Genomic DNA, 13,447 nt, shown 5'->3' on the forward strand with positions numbered 1-13,447 from the left:
ACCTTGATCTCAGATTTCCAGCCTCCAGAACCATAGAAAAATACGTTTCTGTTGCACAAGCCCCCCCCCCCCACCATGGTATTTCGTTAGGCAGCCCCAGCATACCAATTTAGAGGGCTTTACACGTTTACCCTATTTTTTCTTATTATTTGACTCTTGTTTCGAAAGCACGTGCATCCACGCATTATTTGCGCAATTAAAAATACATATTAAAATCTTCTCCTATCACGCTTCTCTGTCATTTCCCATTCCTGATCGTGCCTTCTCTGTGTTTGGCCCCTGCGATGAAGCAGGCTGGCGGCTCGTCTGTTCTCCTGTGTGGGGCTCCTTCCCACAATGACTCAGCTCCTCCATTTATTAATTCTCCCTTTGTTGTGTTTTCGGATTCATTCATTTCTGCTTGTCTTCCTTCTGTCCTTCATCCCCTGGATTGATTTTGCTGCTCATTTTACATCTTCCCGGGATGAATGCTTGATTCCCTTCTCCTTGTTCTTCTTTTTTTCTTTTTCAGAAATATAAACGTTTTGAACTACATTTTCTATTCAATATGGTTTTAGCTGTATTCAGCTAAAACCATATTGAATAGTCAGACTTTGTCTCACTGTATTTGACACACAGGGTTTTCATTCCCTCCCTCCCCTCCCCCCAATCCGGTTCAACTTGCGATTTTGATTTCCTTTTGTTCTCAAATGGAGTTTGAAATTTTTGAGGAGGGGGTTTTAGATTGTCCACGTGGTGGGGGTTTTGGTTTCATTTCTCCTCTTGTTTTAATTTCCTGTTTTATTACTTGGTGGCCAAAGAGGTCTCTGCGATTTCTGTCTTGGGGAAAGAGGTTGGAATTTCCTTTATAGCCATGGTCAATTTTTATAAAAGCTTTTTATAAAATTTTTTTAATAAAACGCTCATGCGTGTTTCAATGGAAGGTATATTCTCTGTCTGCAGGATACACAGGGCAGCATCATCACTAATGTCAGTCCGATGAGTCGTTCGATTCAGATTCTCTGCATCCCTTTGTGACCTGTGACACATGGCAAAGACTTGGGCCACCTTTATCCAGTGAGATTTAATTGATTTATCTCTGCTCAGCTGGCATTGTGCGAGGGTAATGTCAGAGTATCGTTCCCACCTGTCCTCTCTTCATCTTGCCTTCAGGTTGTTGGTCTGGGTGAGGAGCCCAGAGAACATATGGGTGTAAGGTTCCTGGGTCCTCCCTACACCTCGGATTCCCACCACCTGGGGCTTGAAGACAGGCTCCAGCTGTGACCTTCCTTAACTCAGTCCACCTCTGCTCGCTGTCCTCATCTTTCCAAGGAAAGACGTTGGCCAGACCTTTCCAGATCCTCTTGCCTTGTTTTTGGGAAACCGGACCTATGTAATACCTGGGAGATAGTCAGGGGATCTCAAAGTTTCCCTTAAATGTGTTGCAGATATCGTTGTATCTGGAAGACACTCTCCAATGTCCTCAAATTGGTTAAATTCACGACCCACGGCATGTTCTTCTATGCCTCACTCCAGCATTTGTCTCTGCTGCTGCTGCTGATAAAGAGGGTCTCCCGGGGCTTTCCCGCAGCCCTCCCCCTCCTCACACCCATCCGAGCCGATTGCTTCTGTCTGTTGCCACGTTCTATGAAAGCCAGTAGCTGGATCCTCGCGAAACTGAGAGACTAGGTGTTGAAGTGTCTGACTCAAAATAAAAGCTATTAACTTTGTGCATCCCTGGGGATACCTCAAAGGTCACTCTGAAGCTGGAATTCAGTGGGAAGCCCGTGTGCTTGCTGATGAGGACCAACGAGGCATGTTAAGATGCCGTTGAGAGAGAACACAGTGGCTTCAAATCCTGTCTCCTGGACAGGAAGACGCTCTGCCTGGTGTCTCATGCGGGCAACTCGACTTGGTCTTTAGGTAAGCAGCAAACCAGGCTTTCACGGTTTGATAATATTCTTCTTATTCTCCTGGGCAACATCCGGGAGTCTGTTGAGTGGTATAGAAGCACTGTATTCTCAAACTTTCTTTGCTTTTCCCTTAAAGTCTTACCTTTCTCTTTCTCCTTTCCATTTTATTCTTTTTATTCCTTCTCTTGACCCTGAAACAAATCTGTAAGTACCAGTATTTCTGTCCAGGAAGCATTCGTAGGACTCTTTCCCTTTTCCTTTCAATAAGACCTTACTAGTTCTTTCTTTAGCCATCATTCTTAACCTCCTCAGTCTTTTAAGAAACAGAGAAATTTTCTCCTTACTTTAACTGGCAATTAGTACATAAGACGTTCTCAATGTGTAGTGGTCAGGTTTCACCAGGTTGTACTATGAAACAAACAACCCCAAATCTAAGTGGCTTATCACCACAATTCATCTCTCCTTCATATTATCCGTCAGCTGCAGTTCTGCTCCAAGTGCTCTTTATTCTAGACCCAGTTTATAGGAAAAGAAAATCAAAGTATAAAAGGGACAAGCCAGACAGACCTAATCCCTTTTAAAGGCTCCCCCCGCCCCCAGGAACTCCCAGGATCCACACCCTTCCTGGTTTGGGGATGCTCCCTCTGCAGCCTCGTCCCACATGGACAGCGCCTCCAGCCCCCGGATCCTTCGGCGGGTGGCAGCCAGTAACACTGCCTGCCAGCAGCGCCCCCCAGCTTCCCCACCCATGGTGCCTGTGGGGACCCACTGCCTGCGCAAAGACACCTCCCAGCTCTAGCTCATTTTGAATGAACTAGACAGGATAAGCAGAAGTGGGTGCTCCTTATCCTATGTTCTCTTTGCTTCTTCCTAGCCACTCCCCCATCACTGCAATCCTCTGTTATAGTTCATAATTCTTTATATTAAACTCTCCCTGTTCAAATTACCATGGGGTTTTTCTCTTCCCGTCTGAATCCAGACTTATACACCCAGCCAGCATTATTGGCTCACAGCTCATTGGCCTAGACTAATTGCCAGGGCTCTTGAGCTGGGCAGGTGACCACTTCTGCTAATAAGGAAGAAGGGGAGATGAGGTCTTGTATAAGCAACCAACAGTGTCTGCCTCAATAGCAAAATATATTGATAAGGATTCTTTCCAGAGCCCCAGACTTCTCGGTTTCCTAGGCCACTTCTCTTGACCACACCCATGGGTGAAAATTCCTACCTGCCCACATCTCCGGGCTCATTTCACACCATCCTCTCAGATACTGGGGATCCCATCTCCTGAAAATCCCCTCAATGGAATTTATTAGAAAAGAATGGAATAGGTGGAAGTATGATTTCACTATGATGGGCATCACACAGACCAAACGTCCCACAGTGTCCCCCAATCTTTGAAAGCGGCTCAGCTCTTCCAGCCCCTCGGAATCTGCTAGACAGAGCAGTCCCTTTGAGCCCCTTTCACAGGGGGCTGAACCAGGGTCTGTCTCAGGTAGCTCCAGACCCTGTCACATTGGTCCCCACAGGCAGCATGTTCTCCTTACTCAGGACACCCCCAGGCCTCTCCGGGTATGTGCCTGTGGTGTAGACGTTGCTCCCCATCCTCTCCTCTAACTGAAACACAAGGTCCGGCCAAGATGGAAACCGGAGGTGCTGACAGTGGCTTGCTGTGTGACTTTAGGAAGGTTACTATGTGTACTAGTCCTTCCTCAGGCAAACCCTGAGTTTGTTGTGAGCCTACAGGAGACAATGAATGAGCCATGCTAACCACAGTGTCCAGCATGCTGTAAGCTCTCAGTAAAGATGAGAAAATGCTTGGTGTGGGTGGTTTCCTACTCTTGTTCCTGGTTAGCTTTCAGAAGAGGGGTCTCTCGCTCAGGAGTGGGTCATCTCTGGCTGAGGAGCCTCCAAGTGACTTCTGGCCACGTTGAGGTCTTGAGACATCAAGAGCAGTCCCTCTGAAGGGATGAGATGGGAGAGCAGGAGGCAGGCAGCTTAAGGAACCAAGCTCTCCTGATGGATGTTACCTTGTACTCACAGGAAACCCGGCACCCTGAGATCTTTCCAGAAACCCAGAAGCTGCATTCAAAGTACAGACTGCACTGCCATCTGCTGGCCATGTCTTGGAGTGGCAGGCGTGAGGAGTGGCAGGTTTCTGGCCCAGGGGCCAGCCCAGGGGTCCTGGGGCGTCCGTATGGTTATCAAGTCCCTCACAAGATCCTCTGCAGGCAGTCCAGTGCTCCCCACCTCTTCCTCTGAGGGTACCCCATTTTTAGGTTGTGAACAAAAGTGTTCAAAGTGACGTGGTGAACGAAGATGTGCTCCTGCCCCAAAAACACCTAACCTAAATCTAATTATGAGGACACTCAGGCAAAGAGAGTGTCTGGCTTGTGCTCTTCCAAAATGTCAAGGCCATGAAAGACAAAGAAGACTAGGGCACTGTTACCAACTCAAGCAGACGGTAAGGACAACTGAATGCGAGATATGAACCAAGATATTTTTTCTTGTGCTGTACAGGATGTCATGGGCCAACTGAAATCCGAGTATGGTCTTCGATAACGGTCTCGTCTCACTGTCCATTTCATGACTTTGATCATTGTTCTGTGACTATGTAAGAAAAAGTCCTTGCTTTTAGGGAACACACATGTAGGTATTTAGGGATGAAGGGCTCCCGGGCCTGTATCTGATTTGCAAACAGTTCAGGAAGGGGGGGAAATAAATAAATAATAAATAAATAAATTGATATAAATGGATAGTTTTAGTAGAGGATGTTTAGGAATTCTTCGTACTGTTTTTGCAACCTAACAGCCTGAAATTATGCTCAAGTGTATTCAAAATTTTGTCACAGCCCTCCTGAGAAAATGAACAGCACCATGATGCCTACTTCAGTTACGCACCCCAGCAGGAACCCCTCGCAACTGGTAACTATGTGGGGGAGCGGAGCATAAATACAGGGCTTTGTGCAACCACCGTTCTATGCATCCACAGCCGCTGTGACACTGTGTGTCAACCACACTTCGCTAAAAATTAATTAATTAAATAAAACAGGAACACCCCACCTTTTTACGGAGCCCTCTGGAGATGCCAGGCATGTCCTAATTACTTTTGGGGGCTTTCCCCGGTTATCCTCACAGTAATCCCATGGGAGAGAGTCTGTTGTTCCCCCTCAATTTTCAGATGGGGAAATCTTCACTCCAGGCAGCTATGTGTCAAGGTCACACAGCTAAGAAGTGATAAAACTGGGATCCAGAGTCCTAAAAAGCCAACTGGCAGTGGGTAGGATCCACAACCCAAGATGACGACAGGCCGCCTCACTGTTGAAATGACTGACACCCACTCCTGAGGCTGCCACGTTGAACTCAAGTCACCTGCCTGGGCCTTGGCTCTGCCTCTGCCCACCTCCTTGCTCCTTCTCACTGCCTCCAGTATCCCTCCCCTACTTCCTCTTCTGGGCTGAGCCACCTCCTCCCCTCACAGTCCCTTCCATGACCCTTCCTGGGTGGGCTCTCTCCTTCCCCTACTGCCCTACCATCCTATGGCATCCCTCTCTCCGAGACTCTCCCACTCTCCATCTCCCACTATAATTCCTCACAGAGGCAGAAGAATATAGTTATTGTTAGCTCCAACTGTAGACTCAGGCCTGGAGTCAAAGTCCAGCTCTGCCATTGACTGGCTGCGTGATCTTGGGCAAGTCGCTTCACCTCTCTGAGCATCTTATAAGATAGGACTATTAAAAGCCAACTCATGATGAAGAGAAAGGGAACCAAGCTCTACAAAAGCCTTTCCTATAACATCTGGCAAGTGGTGAGTGCTCAGTAAATATTGGCTCCTATTTCCTATGTCCTTTCTCCATAATGACTGTTTTAAATTTTTCAGATAAATTAGTTATAAGCAGGTGTCAAAGTTTTATTTCAATCTTGCCACAGAGCCAAGTCACAGTTCCTTTTTGTTAAGGACATTTTTGCAGGAAAAGAGAATGGTTGGATAATCACTATTAAACTGAATACAAGACAAAGAATGTCTAATAATCAGCTGAATGTGTGGGTAGTTGATTTCCCCAAAGAGGTTTTAATCTTGTTAAAGTTTATCAGAAAATTGCTTAAGCATTTATCAGGAATGCTAATTTCCTCCCACAAGGAGGCCGTGCATTGCATCAAGTGAGAAAGTTCTACAAGCAGACCGTGATTGGGGCCCTCTTCTTAATCACGCCCATAATCATCAAGGCTGGCATTTCTTGAGGCCTCACTACGCACCTAGCTTGGAGCTGTGTCCCAGGCCTCGCAGATCCTGGTGGGAGATCCTGGGTGCTTTTCATCATTGACCCTTGCTCCCACAGAGCATGATCCCTCTTCATACTCATGCTCATAGTTCAGGGTCAGGATGTGCGGGCAGCTGCCAATCACTGATGGAATGGGTGAATTGGGGGAGTGGCCATCCTGCCCCAGGCTTCTGTGCAATGTGGGACACACCCCCTCCACCAAGTTGGAAATAAATGGGGTTCTGAAAGTAGAAACCATCCACTGTACCCCCAGTTTAATGGGGTGTTAAGTAGACGCTATTCAGGAAACTGTGGTGTGGTTAAGATTTCTGGTCCAATATCTTCCACAGGGGCCTTTACCAGCTAGATGACAAGGTGCTTTATTCTGGCCTCAGAGCCCAGCAGAGCAACCAAGGGCTCATTACCAAGCATGGATGCCTTTTCTCTGACAGACAATAAAGAGTTGGATCCACGTTGCTTGTTAGCTTCTTTGGGGATTTGTTGGACATCTTGCTACTATATGAACAAACAGATGGACTCCACTCTTGGCTGCGAGGATGTTTTGGAAGGAGCAGATCTGATTGCCCATTGTGAAGAGCAAAACACCATATCCAAATGGGGCATGATGTGTCCAGGGTAGTTAGGGATGAGGTCAGTGGTCCTCAAAGTGTGGTCCCCTAACCAGCAGCATCAGCATCACCTGGGAACTTGTCAGAGATGAGAATTCTTGCCCTTTTGGCTCCCTGAGCATCACCATGGCGGTTGGCATGGTGCCTTAAGAAAGGCAGCAAAAAGGGAGGCAAGAAGAAAGTGGTTGATCTGTTTTCTAAGAAAGACTGGTATGATGTGAAAGCACCAGCTATGTTCGATATAAGAAATATTGGCTCCTTGAGTTCTTGTGACTAATGAAAAACATTAGTCACAAGAACTCAAGGAGCCAAAATTGCATCTGATGGGCCTCAAAGGTCGTGTTTTTGACAGGAGACTTGATGATCTGAAGAATGATGAAGCTGAGTTTAGAAAATTCAAACGAATTATCGATGTTGTTCAGGGCAAACACTGCCTGACTAATTTCCATGGCATGGGTCTTACCTGTGACAAAATGTGCTCCATGACCAAAAAAATGGCAGACCATGATTGAAGCTCATGTTGAGGTCAAGACTACTGATGGTTATTTGCTTCATCTGTTTCGTGTTGGTTTTACTAAAAAATGCAATAATACGATTCAGAAGACCTCTTAAGCCCAGCACCAACAGGTCCACTAAATTCAGAAAAAGATGATGGAGATCATGACCCACGAGGCACCGACAAATGGCTTGAGGGAAGTGGTCAATAAATTGATTCCAGACAACATCAGAAAAGATACAGAAAAAGCTTGTCAGTCCATTTATCCACTCCATGATGTCTTCGTTAGGAAAGTAAAAATGCTGAAGAAGCCCAAGTTTGAATTGGGAAAGCTCATGGGGCTTCATGGTAGAAGTGGGAGCTCTGAAAAAGCTCCTGGGGATGAGACCAGTGCTAAAGTTGAGCGAGCTGATGGATATGAGCCACCAGTCCAAGAATCTGTTTAAAATTCAGACATATAATGGTGACAAATAAAAAATCTTATTTGTGATGTTTAATTTCTTTTTTTTTTTTGCCTTTTTTTTGTGATGTTTAATTTCTGATGATTCTTTTTAAATAATGTAGGGTTGGTGCATCAGATATTCTGAGCTGTTGGTGATGTGAACTTTTCTGAACTGTTGTATGGATTTTATCCATTGCTCTGCATTACTAAATAGCTGCAAAAAGGTAATGATCCATTTTAAGCTGTAGTCATCTGGATAGAAGTATTATTAGGGTTAATAGAAGGAAATCTTTTTTTTTTTTTTTAAACTCTGGGGTGGGGCCCAGAAATCTGTGTTTTTTTTGTTTTTTGTTTTTGTTTTTGTTTTTTTTAAGATTATTTATTTATTTATTTGACAGAGAGAGATCACAACTAGGCAGAGAAGCAGGCAGAGAGAGAGGAGGAAGCAGGTTCCCTGCTGAGCAGAGAGCCCCATGCGGGGCTCGATCCTAGGACCCTGAGATCATGACCTGAGCCGAAGGCAGCGGCTTAACCCACTGAGCCACCCAGGCGCCCCAGAAATCTGTGTTTTAAGGAACTATCTAGGTGGTGTGGATGCATATTGCAGCTGGAGTGGAGTCAAGCTATCTCTCTACTCTGCTTTTCCTCTTCATTCACTTTCTACCGTCCTCTCTTCCTTCCTATCTTCTCCCATCTGACCTCCCCTCTAAACCAACACCTTCTCAGAAGCCCCTGGGGTTCCATCTAAGCATCTCAGCTGGGTTGTGAGACTTCATGGACCACAAGGAAGATGGGAGATTGTGACCAAGCTCCAGAAAATGTCACGTCCTCCTGGCTGAACGTTGGCAAGGAAGCCGGTGCAGATAAACTAGAAAATGCTGTGACGGCCATCGGAGGCCCATGGCTCCATGTGCTTCTGAGGCAGAAACAAGACCAGGGCAGAGTTTGGAGTCTGTGCTGTCCTGGAAACAGCCTTAGCTTCATAAGGATGTTTGGAGTAAAATGGCTCAGGCAAAGAACAGCAACCAGAAGAAACTAAGACATAGCTGCCGGCAACCACAGAGAAGCCAGAAGCAATGGAGTCATTCAGAGAAAAACACAAGAACAACAACAACAAATACAAGTAGAACAAATCTATTAAAACATATATCAGCATTTTCTAAAGACTCAGATGGATTTTCTGCAGAACTGGGGGCCAATATTCAGTGGATGGTCGAGGAGACAGTGACTCCTGAAGGCTGGAGAACTAGAGACACTCATGTACAAAAAGATGCTACAGTTGATTCTTTCAACAAACATTTGCCAAGGCACCTGGGTGGCTCAGTCAGTTAAGCATCTGCCTTCGGCTCAGGTCATGATCCCAGGGTCTGGGAATCGAGCCCTGCATTGGGCTCCCTGCTCAGCAGGGAGCCTGCTTCTCCCTCTCCTTCTGCGCCCCACCCTCCTTGCTTATTTTCTCTCTCTCAAATAAATAAATAAAATCTTTATAAATAAATAAACTGGTTAAATAAATAAATAAATAAAAACATTTGTCAGGTGCCAACAGGTCAGCACGGTGCATGCTGGATTTTAAGCAGAGGACAAATCTGGTACCTCCCTCTGGTCCTGGGATCCCTTCTGGCAGGCTCTGCAACCAGCTCCTTGGCTGCTTGTGTGGCTGGGTCTGCTCAGACCCTTCAAGATCCCAAGGAAGCTCAGGGAAACTAAACTAATCAAAACTAAACTAAACAAGACCCCCCGCTCTGGACTGAATTGTGTCCCTTCAAAATTCATATGTTGAAACCTGACCCCCAAGGTGAATGTATGTAATGAAGGTAAAATGAGGTCATCAGGGTGGAGCCCTGATCCAGTAGGATTAGTGTCCTTACAAGAAAAGACACCAGTGAGCTCTCTCTCTCTCCACCATGTGAGGACACAGGGAGGAGTTGGCCATGTGCCAGCCAGAAAGAGAACCCCAGATTGAGAAACCAGATTGGGTTGCACTTTGACTAGGACTTCCCAGCTTCCAGAACCGTGAGAAAATAAATTCTGTTGTTTTTAAGCCACCCAGCCTCTGGTATTTTGTGATGATGGCCCAGCTGACTTAGACACCCTCCTCTGCCCAACCACACCAAGCTGTCCCGTTGGCCCGTGTGTACTACAGATTAGCACCGGGAACTGTCCTAGAAGAGTGCTGAATTGCAAGCAGGGTCAACAATTCCCTCCTTATCTTCCCGTGTTCTCACTAATCCACCTTCCCCCTCCAAACCTGAGCCCAGAGAAGGGAAACTGAGACACCCATCTTAGCCTTTCAACTCCTGCTTTGTTGTTCTTCTCCTTCCTCAACCTCCAGAGGTCAAGAAAGTGACAGGCTTTGCTTTTGTGGCTCCTAATTACATCTTTCTTCCTGATGCCAGTTAAGCCTTAATGGTGAACAGAGGTACCTACTCCACATCCCTTAAAAATTCAACTGGGGGATGCCTGGGTGGCTCAGTGGGTTAAGCCGCTGCCTTCGGCTCGGGTCATGATCCCGGGGTCCTGGGATCGAGTCCCGCATGGTCTCCTTGCTCGGCGGGGAGCCTGCTTCTCTCTCCACCTCTGCCTGCCTGTGTGCTCTCTCTCTCTCTCCTTCTCTCTGACAAATAAATAAAATAAAATATTTTTTTAAAAAAATTCAACTGGGACAGATTCTCCAAGTTTGCTTACTCATATAGGAATTTGGAGAACTTGTCTTCAAGGCTATTGTCCTGTTGTATAATCCCATTTTTGAATGGCAAGAGCTGGTGCTGTGGTCTCTCTTGGCATTCTTTCTGGAACAGAGTTGAATCTCTGCCTGGCCCAAAAGATATCTAGGATGTAATGGAGAAAAAGGTTGTGGCTAGGAAAGACAAAAGAGAAAAGCACATCAAAATAAAAAGAAGATTACCCCATTTTAAGAATATATATGTATACATTTTTTAACAAAAACATGATATCATGTTTTATATACTTCTGTGCTCCTAGCTTTATTCATCTAAAAGTGTCCTTGCCTTTCATATTGGCACATAGAGATCTCTCTCATTCTGTCTCTGCCTCCACGGTCCTGGCCACCAATATGCCTTCCCTAGGCCACTGCCTCAGTCTCCTACCTGGCCACCCTGCTCTCACTCTTGTCTGGCCACAATCTGCTTTCCAAACAGGAAAGAAGTTCTCTAAAAAAAATAAAGACAACAATAAGACAAAGCTCCCACTAAGAAAAACTGGAAAAGGGAGATAAAATATTTTTTTAAAAAAACTATTTTTAAACACATCCAAGAGCTTTGGAGTCCAAAAGCACTAGAGGGATTGAGTGGTGGTGATGGGGAGAACTGTGTGCCTCCCCCTTTTCTTGCTGGGACCACTGTCAGCCTCACATGGGCTGGAGGCTGGAGATCTGGGTTTGACTCCTGGCAGGAGTCCAAACATGTTACATTCTATCTGTGGCACATGTTATATTTCTTTTCTTTTTTTTTAAAGATTTTATTTATTTGAGAGAAATCGAGAGAGAGAGAGCACACAAGCAGGGGGAGCAGAAGGCAAAGAGAGAAGCAGACTCCCCACTGAGCAGGGAACCCGATGCAGGACTCAATCCTGGGACTCTGGGATCATGACCTGAGCCAAAGGCAGGTGCTTAACCAACTGAGCCCCCCAGGCACCCCTATGTACTTTGTTTTATAATAGCTTTATCGAGGTGTAATTCACATACCATAAAATTTTGCCCCTTTCATGTGTATAATTCAGTGTTTTTTAGTATTTAGTACAAACATCACTATTATCTAATTACAGAATGCGTTCATCATCCCCAAAAGAAATACCCTAACTGTGAATAAACTAAAACAAACTTCTGAGCCTTTTAATGAGTTCAGACCTCTTCCATGTGGGCACTCCTGGAACTATTAAAAATTGAGGCAATTCTAACTAGGTTTACAGGTTTGATTTACAAAATGTCTAAAAATTTAGATACTTACACTGAACATAGAAACACTACGAAAATATCACACAAGAATGCCATGAAAAATAACCATGCCTAGGTAAGTATGGGATCTGTTTTTTAAACATTACTTCGCAGTGCATCAGAGGCAACACTGGTCTGGTAAGGAGATGCAAATTCATCTTTGCTGATTAGTTTCCTGAGAGTTCAAATCAAGGAGCCCCTGGAGAAAAGAGGCCCAATCAAATATGGCCTTTTTTCCACAGTTGCCTTACACCTAGCCTGCTAAGGTTATTTTGGGATTATGAACTACTTTGCTAAGTGGTATAAATGCAGACCAAAAAAGTACACCAAAAAGAAATGACTTTTATTTAAAATTATGGAAACACCTAATTTTTTAATTTGGGAGATGACATGATGAGTCTTGCCCATCCCCTCCTTAGAGCAAGGCCAATCTTCTCAATCCCACATACCCAAAGGCCCCTTTCCCACAAGCTTCACACGTTCCCTCACTGAGAAGATACGAGAAATGAAGGAATTGGAGCATTTCGTGGGTAATGGACTGTGGTAACAAGTCTCCAAGCAGAACCAACCTCTCTCCCTGGGACAGTCAGGCCTTGTGGGGTTTAGGTTTTGTCCTAAGAGATATGGGGAGTCATCAGAGTATCTTTAACAAGGAAGTGATGTAATCAGATTCTTTTTTTTTTTTTTAAAAGGATTGCTCTGGCTGAGATGTGGCAAACGGACTATAAGGGAGCAAGAATGGAATCAGGGAGACTAGGTAAGAAGTTCTTTGCCATGGTCCTGGAAGAGACCTGGGGGTAGCCTGAACGAGCCGTGGTAATGACAAGGAGTGGTCCCATTCTGGAGACTAGCGCTGCCAGGACTTGCTAATAAATTGCAGTGGGGTCTGATGGAAAGAAGATCCTTAAGTACATGGCTTAATTACTGAGCGGACATGTGAAGGAGCCCTTTGAGATGCCTACCAGATACCCACACGAAGATGTTGGGTAGAAATTTGGTGCTGTGAGTCTGGAACCCAGGAGACAGGTAGGAGCTGGCAATAGAACATGAGCCTTAGACATATAGAAGATATTCAAAGCCAAGAGACTAGATGAGGCTACCCAGGAATGAGAAAAGAGAGGAAGGCCCAGGCCGGAGCCCAGAACACTCCAACACTCAGAGGTTGGGAGGAGGAACAGTTATAAGCAAAGGGCCTTCTGAAGAAATGGTAAGAGAGGTAGGAGAAAGTTATGTCCCAGAAGCCAGGCCGGCAAATGTTTCAAGGAAGGAAGGGTCCATGGTGGAATGCTACTGAGAGATTGGTCCCGATGGAGGATGAGAACTGACCATGGGCACAGAATGATGGTGGGGACTTCAGGGAGAATGGGGTCAGTGCAGTGGTGCGGCTGAAACCCAACTGCTATGAGTTTAAAGAAGAAGAAGAAAGACATTGTGAGTCCAGGCAACTAACTCAGTACAGGACTTGTGCTTCAAGCCCCTAATTTCCTCTTGGTCCTTACTGATGCACACTCGCCCTTCTGCTGGGCTCTGTGCCCAGGGGGCTGCTCTGTGCAGACCCCACCAATGGACCCCTTACCCTCTGGCTTCCAAGGGGGTCTGGCAGGGTCTGGGAGAGTGGAAGATGGCCAGAGTGTCCTCCACAAGAGGCCTCTCTACGACTCTCTTCTTTGTCCTCCCTTCTCCAACTGTTCCTGAGCTATAACAGCTCAGCTGTCCCTAGCTCCAGGTTCCTGTACTGTCCCTTGTGGCTCCTCTCCACCTTGCCCTTCCCTTGGAAA

At 45.8% G+C, this 13,447-nt stretch overlaps 1 pseudogene; it reads left to right on the plus strand.

The window, feature by feature from the left end:
• The first annotated feature begins 3,242 nt into the window (after positions 1–3,242).
• Positions 3,243–7,726, plus strand: LOC123926990 (annotated as a pseudogene).
• Positions 7,727–13,447: the final 5,721 nt, after the last annotated feature.

This window comes from Meles meles, chromosome 16, assembly GCF_922984935.1.
Source record: "Meles meles chromosome 16, mMelMel3.1 paternal haplotype, whole genome shotgun sequence".
NCBI lineage: Eukaryota > Metazoa > Chordata > Mammalia > Carnivora > Mustelidae > Meles > Meles meles.